The 25,859-nt window shown below is 44.7% G+C and overlaps 1 long non-coding RNA gene and 1 other non-coding gene across 3 annotated transcripts; both read left to right on the top strand.

Moving 5' to 3' along the window:
• The first annotated feature begins 21 nt into the window (after positions 1 to 21).
• LOC132344078 (uncharacterized) lies at positions 22 to 25,859 on the top strand. Of its 2 annotated transcripts, XR_009493193.1 has the most exons (3): positions 22 to 2,747; positions 9,447 to 9,771; positions 22,850 to 25,859. It is a non-coding gene; the product is annotated as an uncharacterized lncRNA (long non-coding RNA). The 2 variants fall into 2 exon arrangements; XR_009493192.1 differs by lacking the exons at positions 9,447 to 9,771; positions 22,850 to 25,859 and adding an exon at positions 3,235 to 3,586.
• TRNAR-CCG (transfer RNA arginine (anticodon CCG)) lies at positions 700 to 772 on the top strand. Its single transcript has one exon. It is a non-coding gene; the product is annotated as a tRNA-Arg (tRNA).

The following is a 25,859-nucleotide window of genomic DNA, read 5'->3' on the forward strand; positions in this document are numbered from 1 at the left end:
ACCCTCCTCCCCCCCCCGCCCCCCGCACCGGGTGACTCCCTGGGTCACCTCCCATGGCGACCTGGGACCCTTCCCCCACCTAGTGACACCTCAGGTCACCTCCCATGGCGACCTAGCACTCCCCCCACACCTAGTGAGTCCGCGGGTCACCCCCGATGGTTACCTAGCACACCCTCCCCCGCCACCCGGTGACTCCGCGGGTCACCTCCCACGGGGACCTAGGACCCCCCCCCCCACCTAGTGACTCCGCAGGTCACCCCCGATGATGACCTAGACCCCCTCCCCCCCGCACCTGGTGACTCCGCGGGTCACTTCCGATGGTCACCTAGGACCGCGGGGTGGCGCGGAGCAGACCCGCTTTTCAGGATCCAGGCTGGGCAGACTGCTGACCGCCCCGGGGGTCGGCGCTCCCACAGACAGCTCTGCCGGAATCTTCTTCCTCTGCACCGCTCGGTGACTTCATCCAGTCCAAGAGCTCAGACATCTGTGTTCTGAATGAGCTTCAGGCGCTTGCGTCCAGTAGCCCGTTTGATTATGCCACCTTGATGTCCTTTGGCAGCTCAAGTTTCAGGTGTAAACAGGTGCCTTTTTCTTCCCTTCAAAAGGACGAAACTGGAAAAACATGACCCGTGTGCTGAGGTATGAGGAGGGAAGTGTGGTGCTGCCTGCAACTGAAATGAATTGTGAAAGTAAGGGAACTCCCTGGTGGTCCAGTGGTTGAGACGCTGGACTCCGAATGTAGGGAGCCCAGGTTCGATCCCTGGTCAGGGAAATAAATCCTGCATGGCACAGCTAAAGATCCCATGTGCTGCAACTAAGACCCAGGGCAGCCTAAATAAATATATTTAATAAAAAAGAAAATGTGTTTAAAGTAAGATGGGCTGAAGAACGTGGATAGAAATATAGTAAGATGGCCCTTGTAGATGTCATATGTGGGTATTCACAACTGGTAAATGTCTTCCCCAGTTGTTCCTTGGAGAAGGCAATGACACTCTACTCCAGTACTCTTGCCTGGAAAATCCCATGGATGGAGGAGCCTGGCGGGCTGCAGTCCATGGTGTCGCTGAGGGTTGGACACGACTGAGCGGCTTCACTTTCACTTTTCACTTTCATGCATTGGAGAAGCAAATGGCAACCCACTCCAGTGTTCTTGCCTAGAGAATCCCAGGGATGGGGGAGCCTGGTGGGCTGCTGTCTATGGAGTCGCACAGAGTCGGACACGACTGACATGACTTAGCAGCAGCAGCAGTTGCTCTTTGAAAATTTTCAGTGTACAGTGTTGAGGGAACTGTAATGTTCTCCCTCCACCACCCCATCTTAATCTTCACATTTTGGTAAATTTGCCAGTTCCTGAAGCCAACAAGTCAAGTTTCTCTTTTCTCTCCTTGTCCCTCTGTCTGTCTCTCTCACTGCCTTTTATCATCTATTCAATGCATTAAGAAATCTGAGCTATTCTGTCATCCATTGCTGTTTAGTGGATAAATCATGTCGCTAAGTTATGTCCGACTCTTTGCAACCCCATGGACTGTAGCCCACCAGGCTCCTCTGTCCTTGGGGATTCTCCAGGCCAGAATACCAGAGTGGGGTGCCATTCCCTCCTCCAGGGGATCTTCCCTACCCAGGGATCGAACTCCTGTTTCCTGCATTGGCAGGCGGATTCATTACCAGTGAACCACCTGGGAAGCCCTCTGCGGTATTCTAACTTCAGTTCTAATACTTCTCACCATCAGCATGGATATTACTCTGCATCAAACCACCGTCATCTCTTGCCTGCTGCTGCTGCTAAGTCGCTTCAGTCTCTGACTCTGTGCAACCCCATAGACGGCAGCCCACCAGGCTCCCCCGTCCCTGGGATTCTCCAGGCAAGAACACTGGAGTGGGTTGCCATTTCCTTCTCCAATGCAGGAAGGTGAAAAGTGAAAGTGAAGTCGCTCAGTTGTGTCCATCCCTCAGCGACCCCATGGACTGCAGCCCGCCAGGCTCCTCCATCCATGGGATTTTCCAGGCAAGAGTAATGACTGGGGTGCCATTGTCTTCTCTGCATCTCTTGCCTGGGCTACTGTAATAGTTCCCTAACAGAGAAACGACTCCTGTATCCACCTACAACCACTTCTCCACAATTGGAGTGTTATTTTTTAATGTGAGATGTAAGTACTCTGCTCAGAACCCTTCAATAGCTTCCTATTGCTTTTTTTTTTTTAATCCAGTGCCTTAAGCTGCCCTGCAAAACCCTACACAAACTCTGAGCCCCGTCCCCAGCACTCTGCACAAGGGGGTCCTCTTTCCTTCCCTACCTCAGGGCTTTATCACCCTCTGTGATGCTGGAGCAAGACTTCAGGCTACACTTGGTAGCTTGCTTTTTCATTTTCTGTATCAACCACCATCTGCTTCTGCATAGGTAAAATTAAGCTGACCCAAAGAGTGCAGAAGGCAGAAATCACAAAGAGGACATCACAGCGGTCCCCTCAGTGTCCTCAGGGCATCAGTTCCAGGACCTCTGTTGTTTTTGTTTCCCTAAGTCATGTCTGACTCTCTGTGACCTCATGGACTGTAGCCCACCAGGCTCCTCTGTCCCTGGGATTCTCCAGGCAAGAACACTGGATCGGGTTGTCATGCCCTCCTCCAGGGGATCTTCCTGACCCAGGGATCGAACCCGCATCTCTTACATCTCTTGCTTTGGCAGATGGATTCTTCACCTCTAGTGGGAACCCTAATATAAGCTGTGGACTTCGGATGTGTCGATATAGGTAACAGATGTACCCCTGTGCTGTAGAATGTTGATCGTGGGGGAGGATGTGTGTGTCGGGGGACAGAACATTTATGGGAACTCTGTACTCATCATTCAACGTTGCTGTGAACCTGCAACTGCTCTAAAAAGTAGAGTATATTTTAAAGAGAGAGAGAGGGATGAATGGAGAAAGCAGCGGTGACTTCCATACACTATCATGTGTCGAACAGGTACCTGGTGAGAAGTTGCTGTGCAACAGGGAGCCCCGCCTGGTGCTCTGTGATGAGCAGGGGCGGGGTGCAGGAGGGGAGGGAGGCTCAACAGGGAGGATGGCTGATGGGGGTGGTTGTAGGCAGAAACCAACATAACACTGTAAAGCAATTGTCCTCCAGTTAAAAACAAAACAATAATAGAGAAGGTGCTACCAGTTAAGTTGGAAAAGAAGAATGGAAAAAGGCTCTCTCTTCCATGATAATGCCTATGAAATAAAATCTGTTATCTTCAAGCCTCCCATCCCGAAAAGGTCGCCTCCATCCTGTGCGGCTTGCTGGTTAACTGTCAGAGCCTGCGAAGCTATAGATGGCCCTGGTCGGTCACGGCCACACCACTGGCCCCTGGAGTCGTGTGGGGCTCCTCAGAGCCAGAGGAGGAGCGGAGCGGTGCCCTGGGGGACGGTCCCCAGAGTTCCAGAGCTGCCACGGAGACCACCTTTTGCTGCTGTCTTCTAAGGAGCCTCCGTTTTTAACCCTATGGAGCCTGTGACTAAGTCCACAGGAATTCCCAGACTATTCAGAGTGGGTTTCTACCTACTCCTCCTTTCTCTTTCCTCTGACAAAAATAATCACTTTCTTGAACAAAGTGACTGTGTCTTCAAATGTCATCTGTTAAAAGAGGCAGATTTCCTGAGAAAATCACCTTATCAACCCTTATATTCCACTGACACTGAGGGCCTGGGAAGCTGCACACAGAACCATTCAGTCTGAATGCAGATGAAGAAGTGGAGAGCCTGAATCGGGCTTCCCTGGAGGCTCTGTGGTAAAGAACCCACCTGCCAAAGCTGAAGATGCAGGTTCGATCCCTCAGTTGGGAAGACCCCCTGGAGGAGGAAATGACAACCCCCTCCAGTATTCTTGCCTGGAGAATCACAAGGACAGAGGAGCCTGGTGGGTACAGCCCAAGGGGTCACAGAGAGTCAGTCTCGACTTGGTGACTAAACAGCAGCAACAAACCCACCGTTAGTCCTCTGACCGCACACTCAGTGCAGCAGGCCAAGGAGGGCCCATCCTTCGAGGGGCTGGGCGCAGGAGAGACCTGAGGAGACGGGGAAAGGGAACAAGAGGAGGTTTCCTAATAGTTAAGGCCAACTGGAGATGTCTACTGTTTTTCCTCATTTTCAACTGTTCTGATGAACCCTGCTGGTTCCCAGCACCTCAGTACCTTTCCACCTTAGCTTTGCCTTCTCTGTGCCCTGGATCAGCAGTTCCCGAACATTTTATCTCAGAACCCCTTAGTGTGTGTTAGTCGCTTAGTCGTGTCCGGCTCTTTATGACCCATGGACTGTGGCCCACCAGAATCCTTGTCCATGGGGTTCTCCAGGCAAGCACACTGGAGTGGGTTGCCATTTCCTCTACACTCTTAAATTATTGAAAACAGCAGAGCACTTTTTCACGGACTATATTTGTCCTATCCACCTATTAGAAATGAAAACAGGGAAATGTTTAAAACCCAAGCACACACAACACATAAGTCACAGAACAGCGACATCATCAGATGTCAACAGACAGCTTTGGCGGTTTCCTCTGCTCACAGCAAATTGCAATTGCTATTCAACCTCATGATAGCTGTGATGTAATTTCTTGAGGCTTTTTTTTTTCTTTACTGCTCTGGTCACAGCACTAGCTCCTAGTGTCACAGCCCTAGCTCCTAGAGTCATTGCCCCATCATGCCTCTATTGTAAACAAAAACGTTTGAATACTTATTTTTTAACTAGAAGCATAATCTCATTATGTTATACATACATAATAAACATTTCAACATAATGACCAATGATGACTTACATAGGTATCAGTTCAGTTCAATCTCTCAGTCATGTCTGACTCTTTGCGACCCCATGGATTGCAGCACATCAGACTTCCCTGTCCATCACCAACTCCCAGAGTTTATTCAAACTCATGTCCGTTGAGTAGGTAATGCCATCCAACCATCGCATCCTCTGTCATCCCCTTCTCCTCCTGCCCTCAATGTTTCCCAGCATCAGGGTCTTTTCCAATGAGTCAACTCTTCACATCAGGTAGCCAAAGTATTGGAGTTTCAGCTTCAGCATCAGTCCTTCCAATGAACATTCAGGACTGATCTCCTTTAGAATGGACTGGTTGGATCTCCTTGCAGTCCAAGGGACTCTCAAGAGTCTTCTCCAACACTACAGTTCAAAAGCATCAATTCTTTGGTGCTCAGCTTTCTTTACAGTCCAACTCTCACATCCATACATGACCACAGGAAAAACCATAGCCTGACTAGATGGACCTTTGTTGGCAAAGTAATGTCTCTGCTTTTTAATATGCTGTCTAGGTTGGTCATAACTTTTCTTCCAAGGAGTAAGCATCTTTTTATTTCATGGCTGCAGTCACCATCTGCAGTGATTTTGGAGCCCAGAAAAATAAAGTCTGACACTGTTTCCATTGTTTTCCCATCTATTTGCCATGAAGTGATGGGACCGGATGCCATGATCTTAGTTTTCTGAATGTTGATCTTTAAGCCAACTTTTTAACTCTCCTCCTTCACTTTCATCAAGAGGTTTTTTAGTTCCTCTTCACTTTCTGCCATAAAGGTGGTGTCATCTGCATATCTGAGGTTGTTGATATTTCTCCCAGCAATCTTGATTTCCAGTTTGTGTTTCACCCAGCCCAATGTTTCTCATGATGTACTCTGCATATAAGTTAAATAAGCAGGGTGGCAATAGACAGCCTTGATGTACTCCTTTTCCTATTTAGAACCAGTCTGTTGTTCCATGTCCAGTTCTAATTGTTGCTTCCTGACCTGCATACAGGCTTCTCAAGAGACAGGTCAGGTGGTCTGGTATTCCCATCTCCTGAAGAATTTTCCACACAGTCAAAGGCTTTGGCATAGTAGATGTTTTTCTGGAACTCTCTTGCTTTTTCTATGATCAAGCAAATGTTGGCAATTTGATCTCTGGTTCCTCTGCCTTTTCTAAAACCAGCTTGAACATCTGGAAGTTCACAGTTCAAGTATTGTTGAAGCCTGGCTTGGAGAATTTTTAGCATTACTAGGTATCATCACTATGTAAATCATATCTTCTCATTTTATCTCTTCATAAAATATTCAGTTAAACACATTACAATATTACCTCTGTGCATAGAAAAAAATCACTCAATGTGAATTAATCCATTGACACCAAGATGAGTGAAGTGTTTATGCACAATCCTAGAAATGAGGCGCACACCCAACACCCTCCAATGCAGTAACAATATCTTATGAGATGCAATAAAGCAAAATACAGTCCACCAAAACAGTGAAGTTTAATTATTTAACACTATTTAATACTTTAACACTATTCCAGTTTTAAAATCTAAGTTAAAATAAAATATAAAATTCAGTCCGTCAGTGTCACTAGTTACGTTTCAAGGGTCAAAAGCCACACGTAATTCACGGTAACCATATCCGTCATTACAGTTTTAGAGACTTTCTTATTCTTCCTGAGTCAGTGTGAGGAATTATTATTCTAGGAATTCGTCTGTGATGTTTGTTTTCAGCAATTATTTATTATCTTTTAAACCTCCATCAATTTTGTGGTTTCTCATTCTTAATTTTGTTTATTTGTGCTTCTGCACCCCCGTCCCCCAATTAGTCCTACTAGAAGCATGTCTACTTAACTGGCTTTTTCAAAGGCCCAATTTGGGGCTTTATTGATTCACTATACAGAATTTGTCTTCCATTCTACTCTGATTTCTGCTTTTTGTTTTGGTCACCCTCCTTCTGTTCTATTTTCATCTACTTTTTCTAACTTCTCAGTTTGGACTTGTATCTTGTTAGAGGCTTCCCAGATGGCTCTATGAGTAAAGAATGCCCCCGCAATTCAGGAGATTCAGGAGACACCGGTTTGATACCTGGGTCAGAAAGATCCCCTGGAGCAGGGCATGCATCTTGTTAAGTTTGCTTTGGTTGGCCAGAGCCTGTCTTTCCTGTTAGTGGCTAAGGAACCTCTCACTGATAATGCTTTAATTCATCCTTTCCTCCTCCAGGGAGTATTCTGGTTGCTACCGCAGTGCAAGAGAGCCCCTCAGAACTTAGTGGTTTTAAACAGAGCAATCACTTCATGACCTTGGATGGTTCCTGTGGGTCAGAACTTGCAGGGAGGGCCTCCTGGCTGGGCATTTCCGGCTCGGTCTGTATTCCTGACAATCAGACAGTGGGCAGGGCCTGAGGAACCGGCCCCCTGAGGCCCAGCCCAGCCTCTCTCTAGGGGGGTTACTGGGCACCCCATCCATTGGGCCACTCAGGGCTCCAGCACAAGTTCTTCCGGGAACAGAGCAGAAGAAGGTGCATCACCTGTTCTGTGCAAGCCTCAGACGTCACGCAGCACCAATTTTGCTGCATTTTTAGTCAGGAGCACACCTGCAAAAGTCCTGCAAAGGAAGTCAGGAGCACACCCAGATTTGAAGGACCAGCACACACAGGTCACCTCTTCATAAGAGGACCATCAAGGTCCTGTTGTGAGTCGCATGTGAGATGGAGGCTGTCGTGCCGCCATCGTTGTTCAAACGGGGAACAGGGACACACACAGTCCACCCTGATCGAGGGCCTTGTTCCAAGTGTCATCTGTAAGACGCTGTACTTCTCAAGGTGAACGTTTCCACAACCTCCGCCTGGCAGCATTTTCTACGGCTCAGAATAAAGAGAAAGGAACGAGTCGGGTAACAAGTGGGCCTGGAAAGGCTCCCACTCCAAATAATGGCTCAGTTGTTGAAGTTAGATCCCTCATAACACAACAAAGACCCCATATGCCACAAGTGAGACCCGACGCAGTCAAATAAATAAGTAAATATTTAACAAAATACCGTCTGATGGCACTGGAATGGGAGAGCTCCCTCAGAGAAGACTCTGGTGGGAAGAGTGCGATCCACACATAACGGGTGTAATTTATGCAGCACTACAGAAAACCCAAGACCACCCTCAACAGAAGTCATCCAGCCAAGGGGCCTCACTGAGTACAGTCGGAAACTATCTAGTGCCATCTGGACACCCGAATCGAATTTTGTTAAGTACTCCACTGATTTAATAACACACTAAACAGATCTTTAAAAAATAAGAAAATGTTGCATGACAGTTCAGTAAATAAAAATGCCCAATCATCTTCAATACTCTCTATCATAGTTTGAAAAGAAAAAAACCTCCAGTAAGGGAGCAGGGGAGAAATAGATTGGGAGTTCGGGGTTGGTAGATATGAACTATTACATACAGAATGGATAAAAAGCAAGGTCCTTCTGTAGAGCACGGGGAACTGTATTCAACGCCCTGTGAGAATCACAGTGGAACAGAGCATAAAGCATGTATGTATATATGAAACTGTGTCACTTTGCAGGACAGCTGACGTGAGCACAACATTGTAAATCAACTACACTTCAGTAAAAAATAAATTTAAAAATAACAGAAAAATACCTACAATAATTTTTCCTGGGGTGGGGGTGAAGAAAGCAAAACCATCAGGTACAAAATATAGCTCTAGGGCTTCCCTGGTGGCTCAGCGGTGAAGATTCCACCTGCTAATGCAGGAGACGCGGGTTTAATCCCTGATCTGGGAAGATCCCACATGTCGCAGAGCAACTATACCCATGCGCCTCAACTACTGAGCCTGCGCTCTAGAGTCCGCCTGGCCGCCACGAAGAACTGCAGCACCTCACCCCCTCTGCAGTTACTGGATCGGGCCACGTGCTAACAAGGGCTCCCGGGCACAGTGAGGTTGGGGAACCCGGCCCTCTGCTACAGGAAGCAGAGACTTTGCAGCAGAAGCGCTCTCCGTAGGGATGGGGTAGGCAGCCTTCTAAGTCCCCAGTGATCCCTGCCTCCCGGTATTTACCTCCTTGTGTAATCCAACCTCCCCGTCCAGTAGTGTGAACTGGACGGAGTGACTTGTTTCTAAAAATAGAATATGGCGAGAATTCCCTGAAGGTCCAGTGGGTTAAGACTTCTTCCAATGCAGGGGGTGTGGGTTTAATCCTTGGTTGGGGAGCTAAGATCCTGCATGCCTCAAGCCCCCCAAAACTGAAACATGACAGGGAAACAATGTTGTAACAAGTTTAATAAGGCCTTTTAAAATGGTCCACATAAAAAAATTCTTTAAAAAAATTAAAATAGAATACGGAGGAGGGATAAGTTGGGAATTTGGGGTTAGCATACAAACACTACTATATAAAAAGTAGATAGCCAACCTACTATATATAGCACAGGGAACTCTGCTCAATATTCTGTAATAACCAAAATGGGAAAAGAAACTTAAAAAGAAAAAAATGAGTAGACACATGTATATGTGTAACTGAATCACTTTATTGTACACCTGAAACTAACACAGCATTGTAAATCAACTGTACTTCACTATAAAATAAAAACAAAAGTAAGAATAGAATATGACAAAGGATGGATGCCGCTGCTGAGATTCTGTCACGCAAGACTAACATATCTTCCTCACACTCTCTCTTTCCAGCTCTTCTTATCTGCTCACCCTGATCAATGGTTAGCTATGTTAGGAGCTGCCCTGTGGAGAGACTCCTGTGGTCAAGAACTTGCTGTCCGAACAACAATCAGCAAGGAACTGGATAACAACAACCAGCAAGGAACTGGATCCTGCCAACAAGCAGTGCATGAGGTCAGAGCGGATCTTTCCCCCAGCTGTGCCTGGAGATGACTTCAGCCACACCCGGCACCTTGACTGCAGCCCATGGAGACCCTGACGCAGAGAACCCGCCTAAGCTGCATGCAGATGTCTGACCCGCAGCAATGTGAGATAATAAATGTCATCATTTAAGCTGGTAAGTTTTGGGGTAATTGGCTACTCAGCAGTTGATGACGACTAATAAAGGGGACAATCAGCAGATCAGGACACTGAAAATTCCTACCTGTCCAAATCCTCCCAACGTCACAGGGACCTAACAGACCTGTGGATAGATAAACACCAGCCAGAACAGCCAACAGGCTTCCCAGGTGGTGCTAGTGGGGAAGAACCCGCCTGCCAGTCCAGGAGACCTAAGAGACTGTGGTCCAGTCCCTGGGTGGAGAAGGTCCCCCAGAGAAGGAAATGGCAACCCACTCCAGTATTCTTGCCTGGAGAATTCCATGGACAGAGGAGCCTGGAGGGCTACAGTCCACGGGGTCGCACAGAGTCAGACACGACTGAGCGCACACACTGAGCAGTAGATCCGACAGCTGGGAATTTCGAAAGGAAATCTGCGAGTCCACAGTGAGTATGAAACTGAAAACAATGGGATTGGTTCAGCGTTTGCATAAGTGAAGCAGTAGGTCCCACCCAGATCCCACCCTCCAGTGAGGCTTTATAATAATCAGTGCCGCTCCCTAGAGCTTCCCAACACACACACACACACACACACACACACACACCCCTCCAATCAGCTTTCTAATGCTTCACTCAGATATAAACAGAGAACAGTGGATCACTAGACTTTTGAGGGAAGAGGCTACCATATGGAAAGGAAACAGAAACTAAGAACAATACAAGAAGCAAGAAAATCACTTTATTATAGGAGAGAGAAGAGAAGATAGACCACCCGTGAACTAGGATGCTACAAAAAAGAAACAGAAAAAGCAAGAATTACTGAGTAATAAAGACAATATATGAAATTTTATTGGAAAAATTAGAAAGCAAAGAAACAATTATACAGAACAGAAATACAAAAAAAAAAAAAAAAAGGACATTACAAGCAGTTTTTTTAAAAAAAAACTTAGAGATTAATCCAGGAGGGACTTCTCTGGCTGTCCAGAGGTTCAGACTTCACTTTCCAGTGCAAGAGTTTGTCCCTGGTTGGGGATCCAAGATCCCAAATGCCTCGCAGCCAAAAAACCAAAACATGAAACAGAGCAATATTGTAATAAATTAAATACAGACTTTAAAAATAGTCCACATCGTTTGGCAGAAACCAACACAATACTGTAAAAGAATTATGCTTCAATTTAAAAAAAATCTTAAAAAAAAAAAAGATTAATCCAGGAGATGTCGTAGGAGTTCTGGAAAGAAAATGATCAAAGAAATAATTCCAGAGAATTTTCCTGGAATTAAATGAAAGAGTTTCCAGGTTAGAATACTCTCAGATTATGCTGCACAGGTAATGAAAAAAAATTAACTTCAAGGCACATCATGGTGAAATCTCAAAGCATCAGGGACAAAGAAAGAATAATAAAAAACATCCAGAAAGAAAGATCAAATCACATGCAATATGATCACACAGAAATCAGACTATCATGAGACTTTTTAACAGTGGCACTGAATGCCTGAGGAATGCCTTCCAATTTTTGAAATAAAAATACTTCACCACAAAACCCAACTGAACCATCAGTCACGTGCAAGGGTAGGATAAAGATAATTTAAGACAGATAAAGTTTCCAAAAACTCCCTTTCTAGACATCTTCTCCAGAAGGTTACTAAGGTGATGTAACATAGATTAGAAGGATGGGGGGAAGAGGAGTGTATGACGTGTGTGTTGCGGGGGGAGGAGTAGACCCAGACATGTCAAGGCACAGGAGGAAGAAATGTGTGTGATAGAGAAGTGTTATTTACTTCATTCTCATCTTTACAGAAAAAAACAAAACCGTACAAACTTTTTGGCCAGTTCAATAGAAAGTCGATAGATAATACCTGAAACTTGTGAGTAAAAGCAATAGCATTATAAGGAAATCATTTAGAAATACTAAGGAGATACTGTACAATGTCACGAACTTCCGTCCATAGATCATCAGGCACTCTGTCTATCAGATCTAGTCCCTGAAATCTATTTCTCACTTCCACTGTATAATCATAAGGGATTTTATTTAGGTCATACTTGAACAGTCTAGTGGTTTTCCCTACTTTCTTCAATTTAAGTCTGAATTTGGCAATAAGGAGTTCATGGTCTGAGCCACAGTCAGCTCCCGGTCTTGTTTTTTCTGATGGTATAGAGCTTCTCCATCTTTGGCTGCAAAGAATAGAATCAATCTGATTTCGGTGTTGACCATCTGGTGATGTCCATGTGTAGAGTCTTCTCTTGTGTTGTTGGAAGAGGGTGTTTGTGATGACCAGTGCGTTCTCTTGGCAGAACTCTATTAGCCTTTGCCCTGCTTCATTCCGTATTCCAAGGCCAAATTTGCCTGTTACTCCAGGTGTTTCTTGACTTCCTACTTTTGCATCCCAGTCCCCTATAATGAAAAGGACATCTTTTTTGGGTGTTAGTTCTAAAAGGTCTTGTAAGTCTTCGTAGAATCATTCAACTTCAGCTTCTTCCGCATTACTGGTTGGGGCATAGGCTTGGATTCCCATAATATTGAATGGTTTGCCTTGGAAACAAACAGAGATCATTCTGTCATTTTTGAGATTGCATCCAAGTACTGCATTTCGGACTCTTTTGTTGACCATGATGGCTACTCCATTTGTTCTAAGGGATTCCTGCCCACAGTAGTAGATATAATGGTCATCTGAGTTAAATTTACCCATTCCAGATTATTGTCACCCTGCTTATTTAACTTATATGCAGGGTACATCATGAGAAATGCTGGGCTGGAAGAAGCACAAGCTGGAATCAAGATTGCAGGGAGAAATATCAATAACCTCAGATATGCAGATGACACCACCCTTATGGCAGAAAGTAAAGAGGAACTAAAAAGCCTCTTGATGAAAGTGAAAGAGGAGAATGAAAAAGTTGGCCTAAAGCTCAACATTCAGAAAACAAAGATTATGGCATCTGGTCCCATCACTTCATGGGAAATAGATGGGGAAACAGTGGAAACAGTGTCAGACTTTATTTTTTGGGGCTCCAAAATCACTGCAAATGGTGATTGCAGCCATGAAATTAAAAGACGCTTACTGCTTAGAAGGAAAGTTATGACCAATCTAGATAGCATATTGAAAAGCAGAGACATTACTTTGCCAACAAAGGTCCGTCTAGTCAAGGCTATGGTTTTTCCAGTGGTCATGTATGGATGTGAGAGTTCGACTGTGAAGAAAGCTGAGCGCCGAAGAATTGATGCTTTTGAACTGTGAGGTTGGAGAAGACTCTTGAGAGTCCCTTGGAATGCAAGGAGATCCAACCAGTCCATCCTAAAGGAGATCAGTCCTGGGTGTTCATTGGAAGGACTGATGCTAAAGCTGAAACTCCAGTACTTTGGCCACCTCATGGGAAGAGTTAACTCATTGAAGAGACTCTGATGTTGGGAGGGATTGGGGGCAGGAGGAGAAGGGGACGACAGAGGATGCGATGGCTGGATGGCATCACCGACTCGATGGACATGAGTTTGAGTGAACTCTGGGAGTTGGTGATGGACAGGGAAGCCTGGCATGCTGTGATTCATGGGGTCACAAAGAGTCAGACATGACTTAGCGACTGAACTGAAGGAGATACTGAGAGGTTGAAAGCTGGGGACTGAAGGATGGGGAGGATAGGGCAGGGTATTTCTGTTATTTATCATAAGCCAGGTAGGGCCATGTGATTTCTTAAAATAGGTGAATTCATTAGTTTGATGAAAATAAAAGTTGCTTTAAAAACAAGAACTTTCATTAGTGAACTCTGGGAGTTGGTGATGGACAGAGAAGCCTGGCGTGCTGCAGTCCATGGGGTTCGCAAAGAGTCGGGCACGACTGAGCGACTGAATGACAACAATATATTACTGTAAATCTGGCAAATCTTTAACTGACCAAACATAAGAAAATTTGAATTCTCCTCAGTCTTTAAAAAGAATGTTTATGAAGGTGAAGTAATAACATGAAAATATTGATAATTTACTGTTAAGTGACAAAATCAGTGCAAAAATTACATATGAAATAGTATTACAACTATTTTTTTAAATATCTGTACATAAAAAGATTGGGATAATATATCAAAAGATTTACAATAGTCTTGTTTCAATGATATTATGGATAATTTTTTATTTTTACTTTGTATATTTTCAAAAATGTTTCAGAATTTTTACTACTACTATAACAAAAATTTGAATTAAAAACACTTGAAAATATGAATTAAAATCAATTTTTATATCTTTAAAACTTTGGAGCTTACCATTTTGATTTTGCCAGTTAAAGTCTATTGAAGTACAATTAATTTGCAATGTTGTGTTAGCTTCAGGTGTACGGCAAAGTGTTTCAGTTATACATATACACGTATCCACTCTTTTTAAGATTCTTTTCCATATAGGTCATTACAGAGTATTGAGTAGAGTTCACTGTGCTATAGAGTAAGTCATTTTTAGTTGTATGTTTTATTTATAGTACTAAAACCTATGGACTTTTTAAAAAGTCTTATTGGAGTATAGTTAATTCACAATGCTGTATGAGTTTCAGGTGTAGAGAAAATGATTCATTATACATATACATATATCCACTCTCTTTTTTAAAAAAGTTTTTCTCATATAGGCCATAACGGAGTAATGAGTAGAATTCCCTGTACTACACAGCAGATGCCTGTTCGTTATCTATTTTATACATCAACATCAGTTCAGTTCAGTTCAGTCGCTCAGTCGTGTCCGACTCTTTGCAAACTTATGGACTGCAGCACGCCAGGCCTCCCTGTCCATCACCCAACTCCTGGAGTTTACTCAAACCCATGTCCATTGAGTAGGTGATGCCATCCAACCATCTCATCCTCAGTCATCCCCTTCTCCTCCTGCCTTCAGTCTTTCCCAGCATCAGGGTCTTTTCCAATGAATCAGTTCTTCACATCAAGTGGCCAAAGTATTGGAGTTTCAGCTTCAGCATCAGTCCTTCCAGTGAATATTCAGGACTGATTCTCTTTAGGATGGACTGGTTGGATCTCCTTGCAGTCCAAGGGACTCTCAAGAGCCTTCACCAACACCATAGTTCAAAAGCATCAATTCTTCAGTGCTCAGCTTTCTTTATAGTCTAACTCTCACACTCATACATGACTACTGGAAAAACCATAGCTTTGACTAGACAGACCTTGTTGGCAAAGTAACGTCTCTGGTTTTTAATATTCTGTCCAGGTTGGTCATAACTTTTCTTCCAAGAAGCAAGCGTCTTTTAATTTCATGGCTGCAATCACCATTTGCAGTGATTTTGGAGCCCTCAAAAATAAAGTCTGACACTGTTTCCATTGTTTCCCCATCTATTTGCCATGAAATGATGGGACCAGATGCCATGATCTTAGTTTTCTGAATGTTGAGCTTTAAGCCAATTTTTTCACTCTCATCAAGAGGCTCTTTAGTTCTTCTTTGCTTTCTGCCATAAGGGTGATATCATCTGCATATCTGAGGTTATTGATATTTCTCCCAGCAATCTTGATTCCAGCCTGTGCTTCATCCAGTCCAGCATTTCTCATGATGTACTCTGCATATAAGTTAAATAAGCAGGGTGACCTTATGCAGCCTTGATGTATTCCTTTCCCGATTTGGAATCAGTCTGTTGTTCCATGTCCAGTTCTAACTGTTGCTTTTTGACCTGCATACAGATTTCTCAAGAGGCAGGTCAGGTGGTCTGGTATTCCCATCTCTTAAAGAATTTTCCACAGTTTCTTGTGATCCACACAGTCAAAGGCTTTGAAAGTGAAAGTGAAGTCATTCAGTCATGTCGGACTTTGTGACCCCTTGGACGGTAACCTACCAGGCTCCAAGGTCCATGGGATTTTCCAGGCAAGAATACTGGAGTGGGCTGCCACTTCCTTCTCCAGGGGATCTTCCCAACCCAGGGATTGAACCCTGGTCTCCTGCATTGCAGACAGACGCTTTACCGTCTGAGCCACTAGGGAAGCCCTCATCAAAGGCTTTGGTGTAGTCAATAAAGCAGATATTTTCCTGGAACTCTTTTGCTTTTTCTATGATCCAACGGATGTTGGCAATTTGATCTCTGGTTCCTCTGCCTTTTCTAAAACCAGCTTGAACATCTGGAAGTTCACAATTCATGTACTACTGAAGCCTGGCTTGGAGACTTTTGAGCATTACCCTGCTAGCGTGTGAGATGAGTGCAATTGTACAGTAGTTTGAGCATTCTTTAGCATTGCCTTTCTTTGAGATAGGAATGAAAACTGACCTTTTCCAGTCCTGTAGGCACTGCTGAGTTTTTCAAATTTGCTGGCATATTGAGTGCAACACTTTCACAGCATCATCTTTTAGGACTTGAAATAGCTCAACTGGAATTCCATCGCCTCCACTAGCCCTGTTGGTAGCGATGCTGCCTAAGGCCCACTTGACTTCACATTCCAGGATGTCTGGCTCTGGGTGAGTGATCATGCCATCTACATGTAGCAGTGTGTATATGTCCATCCCGGTCTCCCGAATCATCCTCCATCCTTGCCCCCTCTCCTTTGGGAACCATAAGTTTGTCCTCATGTCTGTGAGTCTGTCCCTGTTCTTTAAATAAGTTCATCCATATCATTTATTTGAGATTCCACATAGGAGTGACATTTTTCTCTGTGTGACTCACTTCACCCAGCATGATTCCATAGGAGTTTTTAATGGCAGTCATTTCAAACCCATAGAGAGTTGATTCTCTGACAAGCTTATGAATACATTTTAGTCAGAATTATCTTGACATGGATACATTTTCAGCAGGAAAGTATTAACTGGACAAATCCATGAGGTTAACTTGATTTGAGTAATTTATTGCTGAACTAATCAATAATTGACCAGTTTTGTGTATGGTGAAGTTGAACTATTTCAAATAGTTCCCATTTTCACTTTGTTTGCTGGAACTATTTTCATAAAAATCAAATTTCTCCCTGAAAATCTTAAAAGAGTTGATTCATTGATTATTTTTTTTCCCAATCAGAGTTTCAACTATTAAGATTTCTGTCAATGACTTATTTTGTCCGTCTGCCTTATCAAGTTTTGCAGATTTTCCTTTTGCCAAGATTTAATTCTGTTATTTTTGAGTCAACAATAAATCCTACCATGTTTAGTTTTAGCCATTGTCAGTTTTATTTTAAAGTCATTATGAATTTTTTTTTGTAGCCTACTGGTTATCTATTTTTAAAAACTCTAGGGAATTCCCTGGCAGTCCAGTGGTTAGGACTCCTAGCTTCCACTGCAGGAGACAAGGGTTTGATCCCTGGCCAGGAAACTAAGATCCCATATGCCATGGAGCATGGCCAAAATGTTAAAAATAAAAATTAAAAAAATACCTCGCCTTCCACTCTCTCTGACTTCCTGTTTCCCTGGCTTCCTTTCCTCATCACCAACCTCCCAAGCTCATTCCCAGCTCAGGGCATTTGCATCTGCTGTTCCTTCTGCCTGGAATACTTTTCCCTCAGATCATCATAAGCTGACTCCTGTCCTCCACATGGCATCTCAACGTCCTCTCCTTCTGGAGAAAGGCCCGATTTCTATTTAATTCCACCCTTGCTGCACCATTCTTGTCCCTGCCTGAAACTGTTTCTCTTATTTACCTGTGTATTATCTCCACTACTAAATACAGAATACATGGGAGCAGGGACATTTCATTCTTCTGACACATGTGTATTCCTCAATACATCTTTTTTTTTTAACTTTACATAATTGTATTAGTTTTGCCAAATATCAAAATGAATCCACCACAGGTATACATGTGTTCCCCATCCTGAACCCTCCTCCCTCCTCCCTCCCCATACCATCCCTCTGGGTCGTCCCAGTGCACTAGCCCCAAGCATCCAGTATCGTTCATGGAACCTGGACTGGCATCTCGTTTCATACATGATATTTTACATGTTTCAATGCCATTTTCCCAAATCTTCCCACCCTCTCCCTCTCCCACAGAGTCCATAAGACTGTTCTATACATCAGTGTCTCTTTTGCTGTCTCGTACACAGGGTTATTGTTATTAATAAATGCTTGTGGAATAGACAAATGATGTATAGAAAGACCAGCAACGGAACAAGGAACAAATGTCATGGAAGAGTCAGAAATGCCATCACTAAAGAGGTGTCTTGTGATTGAAGGATGAGGAGAAATTCAGGTGGTGGGGGCAGGCAGTTCAGAAGGGGAGCTAGTGCATGAACAGAGATGAGAGAAGGGAACACAAGGTCTGGGAAGGTGAGGTCTGTGCAGATGTGTCTAAATGAGAAAGAAGGGAGAGCTTTACTGAGCACTGAGACAGCAATATGGTTGAAGCTTCAATGGTTTCATTACTGCCTGACAGTCACGGCAGCAAGCAGAGCAACACACTCAAAGGCATGCTCAGCTGCGCCACAATTCCCCGGAAACTCGGAGCATCTTACAGCTCGCGAGAGCGGGGATTAAGCTTGCAGTGGCACTCAGGTTGCACATCAGCTGACCTTAAACCTAAGAGGTTAGTCTGGGTTATGCAAGTGGGCCAGTGTAATCACCAGAGTTCTTTAAATGAGGAATTACGGGGCAGGCTGAGAAAGACCTGGCTGGCCGTTGCTGGCTTTGAAGATGGAAGCGAACCACCAATGAGGAATGGGGGCAATCTCTGGAAGCTGGAAACGACAAAAAAAGTCTTCCCCTAGATGCTCTGGAAAGAAACACAGCCTTGCCAATACCTGGATTTTCACCTCTCAAGACCCTCTTTGGACTTCTGACCTCTGAAACTGGAAGATCATAAATTTGTGTTGTGTTACGACACTGCGTTGTGGTTCCTCGTTACAGAAGCAGCAGAGAACAAATACAGACACCAAACACAGACGCTTCATCACTGCAGCCAGATGAGGAAGGGAGAAGCAATGCTCACAGCTCATTTGAGCCCACATTCTGGGGGATGGAAAGTCTTCAGTAGCAGCAGAGAAGCAGAATCCCACTACTAGAATGCTGACTTTACCCCGTTCACCTGTGCTTGCATAAGCTGCAAGAACAACCTACAGGGCCTGGGAATCTCAGATCACCTTGCAAGGGTCAAGAGAAAAAGTGAACCAGTGAGCCCGGATGGGGTCCTTGGGGGCAGTCAGCACCGTGTAACCTTACAGTTTCCCCAGGATTTAGAAATCACTTATTACATGCATCCCTTAAGCAATCTTTTATCAATTTTTATCTATCAAATCTATCAACATTAGATAATAAGTCTTCTGATAGTCTGAGTTTGTTTTGTTTTTTTTTTTTAAATAAGAGAACAAGAGTGGATGCTTTCATTGAAAGAAGAGGAATACAATCTCTGAGGACTGTTTTATTCTCTCAGGAAGATGGGAAAACTGGGACTGATCACCATTTTGCACTAATTCTTGCAGAGTTGGTCCTTGTAGATCCACTGGATCCCTCTCTTTTGCTTTGTAAATTGAGCCGAAATTGTTCCTGCGACCGGAGAGTGCTGGCTGCCTGCCCAGAAGGGTTGCCTCTGCAGGCTCTGTATAACGAGGCAACCCACACGGCTGACCTCAGCATAAATAAAAGTTCAAGCTGGGACCTAAACTGTTAGCACATTTGCAGTATGAAAGCCAAATAGCCAGAGGAACTGCAGCAGGATGACATCATTCGAACAACTCGAATAATCCTTCAGTCATTCAGAGAACCAGTATCACAGGTGTTGTTCCGCGCTTGTGAATGACAGCACGGGCCACAGCTGCCCAAGGGGCAGGCTTCCTTCTCACTGAAGACCCAGGACAAAACGTTAAGGATGCAGTCACGCTTGCTGTTTGCTTTTGGTCTGTTGGAATGGCTTGTCTGGAGGTGAGGAAAGGTACAAAGATGTTTCATTTCTCTTCGTGAAAAAAGGTTTCTGCAGGTGAATGTGGCAGGAAGAAAGCCCAGATGATACGCTGCTCGCTGCACGACAGGCCTAATCGAGAGACAAATTATCGGGGCAGGAAAGAGCGACTTACATACATCTTTATTTTTGATTGTTTATTTGACTGTGCCGTCTTAGTTGTGGCACTCGGAATCTTTGATCGTCATTGCAACATTCAGGGTCTTTGGTTGCAGCATGCGAACTGTTAGTTACAGCATGTGGGGTCTAGTTCCCTGACCGGGGATTGAACCCTGGCCCCTGCATCGGGAGCTTGGAGCCTTAGCCACTGGACCACCAGGGAGGTGGCCCAGGAATAGTGACTTTATCCGGAAGCCAGCTGACAGAGAAGATGGTACTCTCATGCCCCCAAAGACCCATCCTTCCTGAGTTAGAATTCAGGGTCCTTCTATACCAAAAGGGAAGGGAGTCAAGTCAAACACTTCCTGGTTTCATCAGCCTCTACAGGAAACGTGGTAAATTTTTCTGCCCTGCAGTCATTCACAGATGCGCCCTGTTAGGATGTTTCATGCTCATGACCGGGAGGCAGGATTCCCAGAGACGGGCCTCTATGTATAATTTAAGTTTATAGGCACAACCCTTTTGTAGCAAAAGCAATGGAAAGGCTAAAGTAAAAGAAATGGATCCAATATGGAGTCAGATTTGTTCTTCCTTATTGCACACAAGTACAAACCCTCCACATTTCTTCTGGGCTAATAGAAAGTTCTGGTCATTACTTTGCCTTATCTTGAGCTAACTTTAGAAACCTCTGTTAACCTCCATCCATTCAACTACTGATGTCGCTGAAAAAAAAAAAAAGAAGGAAACCTTTCTTAAGCATGTTAATAAATATTATATAAATAGGTAAATTTTGAAGTATTCTTAACGGAAAACAAGAGTATATTGTGGTGTGAAACTGAAAATATTCTGTTTTAGAATGTCTAGTATTTGTGATTATATTCATTACTGTGACATTCTACTAGATTTTCCCTCTTCAAATTAATGACCTGTCCTAGAAGAAGAGGTGAAAAAACAGGAGAAAACATCTTAAATTAGATGTTAGAATTTGAACGGCATGTTTGTATATCTTTATGTCCATTTTTTAAAAATCCATAAGCATACACATTTTAAACAATTTGCTAGCTTCCAAAAACATTTATTCATGTTCTTTGCTACACAATACAGCAACTACTCTAAAAGCTTATGGCTACATTTCCCTGGAACCTAACAAAAAAAAACAAAAGATCAGAAGAAAAGAACATCACTGGAGAAGACTGATGGCACACTTTCAGTGGAAGGCAGTGTTTCTCAACACTTTTTTTCATTGTCATTCACCTACAGGGAAAAAACTAAATATCATTTAAATTGTCTGTGATGGAAACAATGAAATACCAAGGAATAAGATTTTGTCACTTGGGCTTGAGTTTCAGAGGGCCACAAACCATTGTAATATTTGTGTCTTTTTTGCCCCTCAAAACCAATTTTCATCCCCTTGGAGGCACTATTTCCTTCCCCACTTGGGAATGTGTGGAGTAATCAAAGCAAGACAACATTCTTGCTCCACCTACCCACCCACTTCAAAAAAGGCAGGGGGAAGGATGAAGGAAGGGATTTGAATGTAGGCCCTTCTCCCCCAACCCCATCTATTCTGTGTATAAGCTAATGTGTGTGTTGAGCTGGGTTTTCCAGGAGTCATACTATTGACATTTGGGGCTGGATAATTCTTGGGTGGGGGTGGGGGAGGTGGAGAGCTGTCCTGTGCATTATAGGGTGTTTAGCAGCATCCCAGGCTTCTACCCTCTAGAGATGCCAGTAGCAAACTCCCAACTCCCAAGTGTGACAAAAGTATCTCTGGTGGCTCAGATGGTAAAGAATCTGCCTGCAATGCAGGAGACTGGGGTTCGATCCCTGCGTTGGGAAGATCCCCTGAAGAAGGGAAAGGCTACCCACTCCAGTATTCTGGCCTAGAGAATTCCATGGACTGTATAGTCCATGGGATTGCAAAGAATTGGACACAACAGAGCAAATTTCACTCAATCATGCATCCAAAATATCTCTCAGTTCAGTTCAGTCGCTCAGTCATGTCCGACTCTTTGCGACCCAGCACGCCAGGCCTCCCTGTCCATCACCAACTCCCGGAGTTCACTCAGACTCATATCCATCGAGTCAGTGATGCTATCCAGCCATCTCATCCTCTGTCGTCCCCTTCTCCTCCTGCCCCCAGTCCCTCCCAGCATCAGAGTCTTTTCCAATGAGTCAACTCTTCACATGAGGTGGCCAAAGTGCTGGAGTTTCCGCTTTAGCATCATTCCTTCCAAAGAAATCCCAGGGCTGATCTCCTTCAGAATGGACTGGTTGGATCTCCTTGCAGTCCAAGGGACTCTCAAGAGTCTTCTCCAACACCACAGTTCAAAAGCATCAATTGTTCGGCGCTAAGCCTTCTTCACAGTCCAACTCTCACATCCACACTAGCTGTTGCCAAATGTCCCCTGGCAGGGGGGTAGGGGGCAAAATGACCCCCATTGAGAAACACTGGCCTAGAGTGACTCACAAAGCGGCCACAGTGGGGAGAAGCGGAGCTATGGGGTCTGGAGCGGGAGAGAGACCCAGGGACATATGCAGACGGCAGGACCGCTCTGCGGAGTGCCTACCACCGCTGGAACCAGGGGCCGTGACTTGGTGGCTTACCAAAAGGCACACTTGCTGTCTTATAGTTCTGTAGGTCAGAAGTCTAGCACGGCTTTCCCCAAATTTAAAATCAAGGCGTCAATGGGGCTGCTGGCCTTTCCAGGGCCTTGAGGGGGGAACCTGTTTTCTGGCCTCCCCCAGCTTCCAGAGGCTGCCCCAGGGCCTTAGCTCATGCTCTGTCCATCTTCAGAACTAACGATGTCCGGTCAAGTCCGTCTCATCTGCCATCTCTCTGCCTCTCAGGCTCGTTGCCCTCCCTCTCATATTAAACAGACTCTTGTGACCACACCGGGCCCACCTGGGTCATCGCCCCGTCGCCAGGTCAGCCGGTCAGCAAACTTATTCCACCTGCACCGTTAATCCCCCTTTGCTTTGTGACTTAACGTACGCGCGGGCTTCAGGCATTAGAAGGAGAAACCTCTGTTACTGTTGTTTGCTTATGTATTGGGGGCTTTGCTGGGTCTCGGTTGCTGCGTGCAGGCTTTCTCTAGTTGTGGCAAGTGGGGGCCTCTCTCTAGTTGGGGTGCATGAAGTTCTCACTGTGGTGGTTTCTCTCGTTGCAGAGCACAGGCTCGGTGATTGGGGTGCACAGGCTTAGTTGCTCCTAGGTCTGTGGGGACCTTCCTGGAGCAGGAATTGAACCCATGTCCCCCACACTGGCAGCAAGATTCTCATCTACTGTACTACCAGGGATGTCCAGGATGGGATATCGCTGGGCGAGGGCATGAGCCCGCCCACAACAAGTAAGTCTGCAACGTCCCCGCAAACAGCGACCCTCCTGACGCCCAGCCCAGAAGTGCACACTGTTTTGAAGGAAAGAGAGTAAAACACACACTGATTCCTGCTCTTCATGGTAAGAGACTCTCTGTCCCTTTCTTTTTAAAACAACAGAAGTCATTTTTCATCAGGTGATAATATATGGGCATCGTGTGGACTGTTTCACTAGGGTGTACACTTGAGCTCGGGAAGTCTCAGGTTAAGGCAAAGACCACCAGACAGACGGGTGGATAAAGAAGGTGTGTTACGTATGTACAACGGAATACTACTCAGCCATAACAAAGAACAAAATAACGCCATTTTCAGCAATATGGATGGACCTAGAGATGATCATAATTGAAGTAAGTCAGACAGAGAAAGACAGGCATCATATGATATCGCTTATATGTGAAGTCAAAAAAAAAGGATACCAACAAACTTATTTACAAAATAGAGTCACAGATGTAGAAAACAAATCTGTGGTTACCAAAGAGGAAGGGGAGGGAGGGATAAACTAGGAGGTCGGGATTAACATGTATACACTGGTGTGTGTATGTATTATAGTATATAACGTATATACACTGTCTATAAAATAGGTAATCAACAAGGACCTCTACCCACTACTCTGTGATGACCTCTATGGGACAAGAATCTAAAAAACCCAGTGGATATATATATATGCATATATGTATATGCATGACTGAATCACTTTGCTGTACACCCAAAACTACACAACATAGTAAGTCAGCTACAGTCCATTTAAAAGAAAAAGGACAGAGGCCTCCAGGCGTCGTTTAGTGTGTAGTATGGAAATGGCTGGGATTTCACTGTGTAATTTCTTTAGTTGTTGAATACCCCTTAATTAAGCCCAATTTAATAAGCATTCTCACGATAGCTGTTATTGGAAGGCTGCCTCCCGTGACGAACTCAAAACACCCCTCAAAGCTGGGCCAGGTGTGTGATGACTTCTGACACTTCTATTTAGCTGTGGGGTTCGGGGGTCCATAAACCCCTCACATTGCAAAGAGAATCGAGGGCTTTAAGCCGTTCTGACTTCTAAGCACCTGCCATCAGTTGGCTATGGGGTGATGTAACGTACAGAGGCTCTTCCCTATCTCTCCCCTCAAAATTACCCTCTCCACTTACAGAAACCACAGAATCCAGCGGCAGGCCCCACCGGCCAATAATAAACAACACTGTGGTTAGTCGCTCAGTCGTGTCCGACTCTGTGACCCCCCCGGGACTGTAGCCCACCAGGCTCCTCTGTCCATGGATTCTCCAGGCAAGAATACTGGAGTGGGTTGTCACACCCTCCTCCAGGGGATCTTCCTGACCCAGGGATCAAACCCAGGTCTCCTGCATTGCCGGAGGATTCTTTATCAGCTGAGCTACCAGGAAGGCTCTCTATTTACATATGTATACTTTTTCATATTCTTTTTATTATGGTTTATTACAAGATATTGAATATAGTTCCCTGTGCTGTACAATAGGGTTTTGTTTTTTATTTGCTCTGTGTATAGTAGTTTGCATGTGCTAATCCCAAGTTCCTAGTTTAACCCTCTACATCCTCTCCCCATCGGTAACCATACATTTATTTTCTATGCCTGTGAGTCTGTTTCTGTTTTGTAGAGAAAACCACTTGTATCGTATTTTAGATCCCACATATGAGAGATTTCTGTGGTATTTGTCCCAAGTGTTTCTGAACTCACTGGTTGGCTGAGGGCAAGAAGATGAATCTGAGTCTGGTGACCCTCTGTCGCTTCCTGAAGCCCACCCTTCTTTCCGTTCCCCGAGTCCCTCTCCTTGCTTCTCCTTGGCCATCCCTCTCTTTTCTTTTTTTAACTCTTTGAAAGACACTATATTTAAAAAAAGGCAAGCCACAGACCAGGAGAAAATATTTATAATACGTATTATCTAGGGAAGGACTTGTATCAAGGATATACAAAGAGCTCTTCCAACTCAACAATAAAAAGACAAACAACTCCATAAAAAATAGGCAAAAGATTTGAGCATTCAAAGACACGTGAATGCCAAATGGACTCATTAATATATGCTTAGTAGCATTAAGGAAACACGGATGGAAACAGGATGTTCTCCTGGTGCTGGGGGTGAGTCACAGCATCCTTGGGATCTGTTGGAGAAAGTCAGATATCGAAACATGTTTGGGGCTCCGTTAGGATGGAAGAGATGGGGAATGGCTGAGACCTGGCAGTGTCCCCGTGCTTGCCAAGTTCACAGTCTAGTTGGGGGTAAAGTCTACAGTCTTACTTCATAATCAATCACCACCTCCACAAACATGACACCCAGCTTCCTCATAAAGAAGGAGACAAAAACTGTGCTATCTTTTTTCTGAACAACTCTGACTTTTTAGAATGAAATTTTCTTTATTATAAGTAGTTATGTGGATTGCCTATTGTGTTTCAAGTTCTAGGTGTAGGTCCATTTGGCTTGTGCTGTGCTCAGTGGTGTCCGACTCTTTGTCACCCCGGGAACTATAGACCGCCAGGCTGCCCTGTCTATGGAGTTTTTCAGGCAAGAATACTGGAGTGGGTTGTGATTTCTTCCTCCAGGGGATCTTCCTGACCCAGGGACGGAACCTGCAGCTCCTGAACCGGCAGGCAGATTCTTTACCCGAGACACCTGGGAGGCCCATGGGTCCATGCCTCCGTGTGTTGACTGCAGGAGCACATGCGTAAACTCCGCAGCAGCACATGCGTGAACTCCGCAGCAGCACATGCGTAAACTCCGCAGCAGCACATGCGTAAAGTCCGCAGCAGCACATGCGTAAACTCCGCAGCAGCACATGCGTAAACTCCG

Source organism: Bos taurus, chromosome 27, assembly GCF_002263795.3.
Source record: "Bos taurus isolate L1 Dominette 01449 registration number 42190680 breed Hereford chromosome 27, ARS-UCD2.0, whole genome shotgun sequence".
Classification (NCBI taxonomy): Eukaryota; Metazoa; Chordata; class Mammalia; order Artiodactyla; family Bovidae; genus Bos; species Bos taurus.